Genomic DNA, 7388 nt, shown 5'->3' with positions numbered 1-7388 from the left:
ATAATTCCAGAAGTAGGAGGGCTTCTGTACTCGTTTTATGAGTTCAGCATAATGCTATTTCCAAAACAAGAAAAAGACACTACAAAGAAAAATAAAAAAAAAAACAGGCCAATATCCCTGATGAACACAGATGCCAATATTCTGAACAAAATACTAGCAACTCGATTCCAGCAATACATCAAAAAATTTATTCACTATGACCAACTGGGATTCATCCCAGGGATGCAAGGCCAGTACAATATTCACCGATCAATAAATGTGTTACACCACATAAACAAAATGAAAGATAAAAAATCATATGATCATATCAATAGATGCTGAAAAAGCATTTGACAAAATCCAGCATTCATTTCTGATAAAAATGCTCAGCAAGTGGGAATAGAGGGATCATATCTCAACATAACAAAAGCCACATATGAAAGACCTACAACCAACATCATACTCAATGGGCAGAAACTAAAAGCATGTCCCTTAAGAACAGGAATAAGACAAGGATGTCTAGTTTCACCACTATTATTTAACATAGTACTGGAAGTCTTAGCCACAACAATCAGACAGGAAGAAAAAATAAAAGGGATCCAAATTGGAAAGGAGGAAGTGAAATTGTCATTATTTGCAGATGACATGATACTATATGTAAAAAAACCCAAAGACTCCATCAAAAATTTACAAGACTTAATAAATGAATTTGGCAAAGTAGCAGGATACAAAATTAATGTCAAGAAATCGACAGCATTCTTATACTCCAATGATGAACTCACAAAAAGAAAAACTAAGAAAACAACCCCATTTACCATTGCGGCAAAAAATTAAGATACCTAGGCATAAACTTAATTAAAGAAATAAAGGACCTGTTCATAGATAACTACAGGTCATTGAAAAAAAAATAGAAGAAGATATAAGACAGTGAGCGAATGTACCTTGTTCATGGATTGGAAGAATTAACATAAATTAAATGTCCATACTACCCAAAGCAATCAATAGATTCAATGCAATCCCCATCAAAATACCAATGACATACTTCACAGAACTAGAACAAATACTTCTAAAGTTCATATGGAACCAAAAAGACCCTGAATAGTCACAGCAATGTTGAATAAGAAGAACAAAGTTGGAGGGATCACATTACCAGATTTCAGGTTATATTACAAAGCCACTGTAATCAAAACAGCCTAGTACTGGCACAAGAACAGGCAAATAGATCAATCAATAGAACAGAACAGAGAACCCAGAAATGGACCCAAGGCAATATGCTCAATTAATATTTGACAAAGGTGGCAAGAGCATTCAATGGAGTAAAGATAGCATCTTTAATAAATAGTGTTGGGAAAATTTGAGAGCTTCATGCAAAAAAAAATGAAACTAGACCAACAACTTACAACATACAGAAGAATAAACTCAAAATAAATAAAAGACTTATATGTGACTCATGAATACATAAACATTCTAGAAAAAAATGTAGGTAACAAAATTTAGACATGATGCGCAGCTGAATTTTCACTGATACATCACCTAAGGCAACAGAAACAAAGGAGAAAATGCAGACATGGGACTACATCAAACTCAAAGCTTCTGCACAGCAAAAGTATCAACCACCAAAATGAAAAGGCAACCCACTCTATGGGAGAGCATAAATGCCAATGATACATCAGATAAGGGGTTAATTTCCAATATATAGAGAGTGCTTATACAGTTCAACAAAGAAAAAAAAGAGAAAGAACCCAATTAAAAAATGGGCAGAGGACGTAAATAGACACCTTTTCAAACAGGACATACAAATGGCCAAGAGACATATGAAGAAATGCTCAACATCACTAATCATCAGAGAGATGCAAATTAAAACAACAATGAGGTATCACCTCACACCTGTCAGAATGGCTGCCATCAACAAACCATCAAACAACAAGTGTCAGTGAAGGTGTGGTGAAAAGGGGACTCTAGTACACTGCTGGTAGGAATGCAGACTGGTGCAGCCACCATGGAAAACAATATGGTGTTACCTCAAAAAATTAAAAATTGAACTTCCATTTGCCCAGTGATCCCACTTCTAGGAATATACTCTAAGAAGCCTGAAACATGAATCAGAAAGAATATATGTACCCCCATGTTTGTTGCAGCACTATTTACAATAGCTAAGATCTGGAAACAGCCCAAATATCTATCAGCAGACGAATGGATAAAAAAGCAGTGGTACATATAGGCAATGGAGTACTACAGCTGTAAGAAAGAAATATCTCTTATCCTTTGAGAGGACATGGAGGGACCTGGAAAGTATTATCCTAAATGAAACAATCCAAGCAGAGAAAGGCTAGTATAATATGATCTAACTTATTTTGGGAATATAATGAACATAACAGTCTGAAGAATGGGGTAGTCCCAGAGACGTGAAAGTGGGGTCAGACTGACAATCCTCAGAAGAGGGCGTGGGGGGAGAGAGATAAACCTCAGAACTTATATGCATGTATTCATAACCAATGGATATGGACAACAAAGCTTGGGGAGGGGGAGGAGGGTATCAATGGGTGAAAAAGGAGAAACATCTGTAACAAAAATAAATACATTAGTTAATTTAAACACATAAAAAATAATAAAAAAGAACTTCTTGAGACAAAGAGTAATGTCCACTATTGTGAATTGCAGGGCAGCGCCGAAAGAGGCCAAATTACCTCACTCAAGCTGAGTTTTTAATTTGGGACAGGTTCTGCTGTAATAGTCTCAATGTAGTTCCTACTAGAGGGTAGAAACTGAACTAAATGTCACCTCAAGATCCCTTCCTATGAATATAACAACTGGAAGCATCAATGGGAATAGCCTGGAGTCACCCAAAGACATCCCTAGAGACATAAGGATGCAGAACTGGAGGCTGTGACCTCTTTGACACGGATTACAATTAGATGCTGTCTCACAGAGGATGAAAAAGTAGCAAGCACCTCAGCCTTTTGTCTTTAAACTATCTGTCTCATTTAAGAGAGTACGGTCCAAGTTAGATTAAATTACATTAAAGAAATAAGATTCTTTTAAGTAGATAATATAAAACATGTCTAAGGAAACTCAATGATAACTGCATTATCTCTGGCATGCTGTCAGGGAATAATCTGTATTGTATTAGGTGGTGGAACCAAGCCAAAAACCTATTTAAAATGCAAAACTAGATATGCTCATCAATCAGCCATTGCTTAAAATGAATTTAAAAGCTGGAAGATTTTATATTCATAGTTCTAGTTGCCTTTCTTTACCAAAAGTGACAAGAGCTAAATATAATTTACAAGTAACAGCATGAATAGGCAGAAACAATCCTAGTGATGATAATCTTATCTCCTGACCCTTCTTCCTTTTCTCCACACCCAGTTCAGGCTGTTTGCAAAATGTCAGCAAAAGGAGCAGTGTTCTGCATCCTTTGCATGCATCAACCACTGCCCAGAATGGTCAATAATTATGTTTTCATAATATATTAAAAGTTGTATCATAATATGTTTAATCTGGACTAAATGAGGGTGAAAACATTATTAAAGATTTCCCTCCCATACTCTAGTACATGACTGGTGGGAATGCAGACTGGCACAACCACTATGGAAAACACTATGGTGTTACCTCAAAAATTAAAAATTGAACTTCCATTTGACCTAGTGATCCCACTTCTAGGAATATACCCTAAGAAGCCTGAAACACCAATCAGAATGAATATATGAACCCCCATGTTTATTGCAGCACTATTTACAATAGCTAAGATCTGGAAACAGCCCAAGTGTCCATCAGTAGACGAATGGATAAAAAAGCTGTGGTACATATACACAATGGAGTACTACGCAGCTGTAAGAAAGAAAGACTTCTTATCCTTTGAGACTACATGGAGGGACCTGGAAAGTATCATCCTAAGTGAAACAAGCCAAACAGAGAAAGACAAGTATCATATGATCTCACTTATTTGTGGAATATAATGAACATAGCAGTCTGAGGAATGGGGTAGTCCCAGAGAAGTGGTAGTGGGGTACAGACTGACAATCCCCTATAGAGGGAGATGGTGGGGGAGAGATAAACCACAGAACTTATATGCATGTATGCATGGACAACAAAGCTGGGGACAGGGCGGGGAGGGAGTTGGAGAGGGGAATCAGTGGGGGAAAAAGGAGAAACATCTGTAACAAAAATAAATAAATTAATTTAAAAAATAAAAAAGATTTCTCTTTCCTAACCTCTGCTTCTTCTGCTGGTGAGTAGCTGGAACGTCCAAGTGTTAGCAGTACACAGGTTCAGGGGACCTTCTTGCCAATCATATAACATCCGTCCCATTCAGCATTTCTTTTGATGATAGTAAATGACAGAAATATCTTTGCTATTAAAGTTGATATAAAAGGTATGCTCTACTAGTACTAGTTGTTGAAGATGGCCCTATTCCTGACTCCAGAAGTCTGCAGCCCAGTTGACCTTCCAAACTTCAGAATGTATTTCCTTTTTGTTGTTTCTGAAAGTATTACAGATGTTTCCCCGTTTTCCCCCATAGACCCGCTCGTCCCCACTCCTACCCCTCTCCTGCTTTCTGCAAACTATTATCTGTGTTCATTGGTTGTGCATATATGTATATAAGTTCTTTGGTTTATCTCTTCCCAACCCCTACCTCCTCCCTCTGAGGTTTGTCAGTCTTTCCCCTACTTCCATGTCTCTGTATCTATTTTGATTGACAGCTTATTTTGTTAATGATATTTCATAGTGAGAATGTATTTCCTATCCCCAGTTATAAGTGTGGCCACTGTAATGGGTAAGGTGGAAAAAGTGATGTTGATTTCTAGAGAGATGGTAAAATTCTTAATGTTTGTTTCCAATACAACACAATATTATCTTCCTATCAATTTGTTTCCAGTCATGATTTCACATTTTGTGGGTCTGGTGAGCTTGCATAAAGTAAAGTATTTAAGTTCTTGACTCCTTAGAATACTACAGAGTTCCCACAGTAATGTCTTAGAATTCACCCTCCACTGAGAAATGATCTCTTTCCTTTTATATACATCTTGTAAAGAATGAGAGAACTAGGAGCACAGAGTGAAACCAAGATAAGCTTAAGATCCTTTATTGTTTCATACTCATCGTTTCTGTTGTTTTGTGCACAATAAAAACAAGAAAACCAAAGCCTTATTTTCAACAAGAGCTCAGAATTTCACAGGAAATATGATCAACTGAACAATGAAAGCAATTAATTGACCTCAAAGAAGTCACATTTCTGTCCAAACGATGCCATAATAAAGAAATGAAATCTTTGCTTTTGACAGTCCATTGTTCCTTCCTTTGGTAATACTCTGAATTTCCACCAGAAAAAAACAAAAGCAAAACACACACAAAAAAATCTCTACCACTCTTAGTTCATGTGATTTAGATGAGGCTGATCTCATTCCCTGATTTTATGGAAAAACAAGTATCTCAGGCCCGGCCAATAAGAGTAAACCTCAAGATATTTATTGAAATTACTGAAAAATAATGTTTACCAAGCTAGTAAGATGTAAGTCTAGAAAGTGCCATCGCCATCTTCTTCAGCATTTGAGAGTAACTTGGCTGAGAACAACACCAACATAGAGAAAAACAGAACCCAGAAATAGAAACACATTACTCATGACCTGGATGAAACACCTTGATCCAGCTATACTTAATACCAAATATATCTCTGAACTGTTTAGTTATATGAATCCATTTTTTATTCTAAATCCACTTTGAGGTGTGTTTCTTTTTTCTTACACACAACTGAAAAACTCATGGTTAATATACAACCAAACCATTATATCTGTTGTTTGGAGAGGATCAGGAAGTCCCTTTGAATCCAATGAATTGAATTATTACTGGCTTTACTATTAATGGTGTCATCATTGTCTCAATTGGGCCATGTCTTCGACTTGACTAAAGTTCTTTTAAAAATATATATTATACTATGAGCTCACAAAGACACATATTTTTTAAATCATCAATACAATCAAAACTAGAAAATCAACTGGACTTTATTTTTAGTTAAAGAAGTCATTATTTATACTTACCTAGCACGGGAGATACCATGATCATGAAAGTGGTTTTCCCAGGGCGAGGCTTATCCATTGCACTCCGGATGTGCTGACCCCTGAAATTTCCCCAAATGTGGGAAACTCGACTGCACAATTTGTGGTAGTGGGGGACTGTGTTCACGCTCTCCCCTAAAAATAAATTAATAAAGTCATTATTTCATAGGTTATTTAAAAAATAAATTATGTTCACCCAGCCAGTGTGGCTCAGTCGACTGAGTATCATCCCATGGACTGAGAGTTCCCAGTTTGATTCCCCATCAGGGCACATGCCCCAGTTGCAAGTTCCATCCCCAGTAGGGGGCATGCAGGAGGCAGCCAATCAATGTTTCTCTCTCTAAAAAATACCAATAAAAAAATATGTTAAAAAATTATGTTCTAGGAAAAGAGAGCACAGTCAATTTGAAGAGAAATATTAGTGTCAAGAGCCAGACTATAAAGCCTCTATGTTTTTAATTAGTAAATATAACTGATGATATAGAGAAGCGGTTATTGATTTGACACTGCAGGTGGAGGTGGGAATAGAAACATTGGGATGGTATGAAACTAAGGATCTGGGGGAACAACCAGAGAAGGAGAAGGTGAAGTAAAGCCTTAGAAACAGAAGGGGAGAAGATGAGAAAGAAGAAGGTTTTTTCTACTTTAAGTAATTCTTAGGATTTCCAATAATCTAACAAGAGCTACACCCAGCAAAAAGGTAGAGATCGTGCACCACATTACAAAATTTTGAAGGATATATACAAATATATGTAAATTTACCTATCTATAAATTATGTACATGCTTGACCCATCCCGCAGGTCGAGCAAGGAGGACTCTAGAGGGGGTGTGAGGATGAGGAGGGACAAGAGACACGAGAAATGGAGACAAGACAGGATTCTTATCAAGTCTCCTTTATTCAGGGGTAATTCACACAATATATAGGGCAAGAAGCACCTGTTGCCAAGCACCAGGCTTGCGGGAAGCAAATCTAGGAAATACTACAAAGGAACAAAAGGTCAGCAAAGACAGGCTTCTTGAGTAAATGGTTACTTAAAGAAATGCAAAATGCAGAGATAAAGAAATGCAGAATGCAGAGATATCCTGCCTTGGGGCAGGCGATGGCAGAGCAGATTATAACAAAATTGATGCCATGCAAAAAGTCTCCCACACATGCTCCATTGTAATTCACTGATATCTCAAGGCAAAATATACACTTAAGATCAGGTATAATCATTAATGATAATCGACAACTTTTTAAAATATTATTAATAACTTTGTTTTGCTTTTGGATACTGCTTTTCTAAACTTATTATATCACCACTCTTTTTACCTGATAAATCAATAGCTGATCAATAGTTTATGCCACAAGT

The 7388-nt window shown here is 36.8% G+C and overlaps 1 non-coding gene across 1 annotated transcript; it reads left to right on the top strand.

The window, feature by feature from the left end:
* Positions 1-6009: 6009 nt before the first annotated feature.
* Positions 6010-6173, top strand: LOC118636831. The gene has a single exon (XR_004960803.1). It is a non-coding gene; the product is annotated as a U1 spliceosomal RNA (small nuclear RNA).
* Positions 6174-7388: the final 1215 nt, after the last annotated feature.

This window comes from Molossus molossus, unplaced genomic scaffold (assembly GCF_014108415.1).
Source record: "Molossus molossus isolate mMolMol1 unplaced genomic scaffold, mMolMol1.p scaffold_m16_p_2, whole genome shotgun sequence".
NCBI classification, from domain to species: domain Eukaryota; kingdom Metazoa; phylum Chordata; class Mammalia; order Chiroptera; family Molossidae; genus Molossus; species Molossus molossus.
The sequence above is the reverse complement of the archived record's forward strand: the minus strand, read 5'-3'. Positions and strand labels throughout refer to the sequence as shown.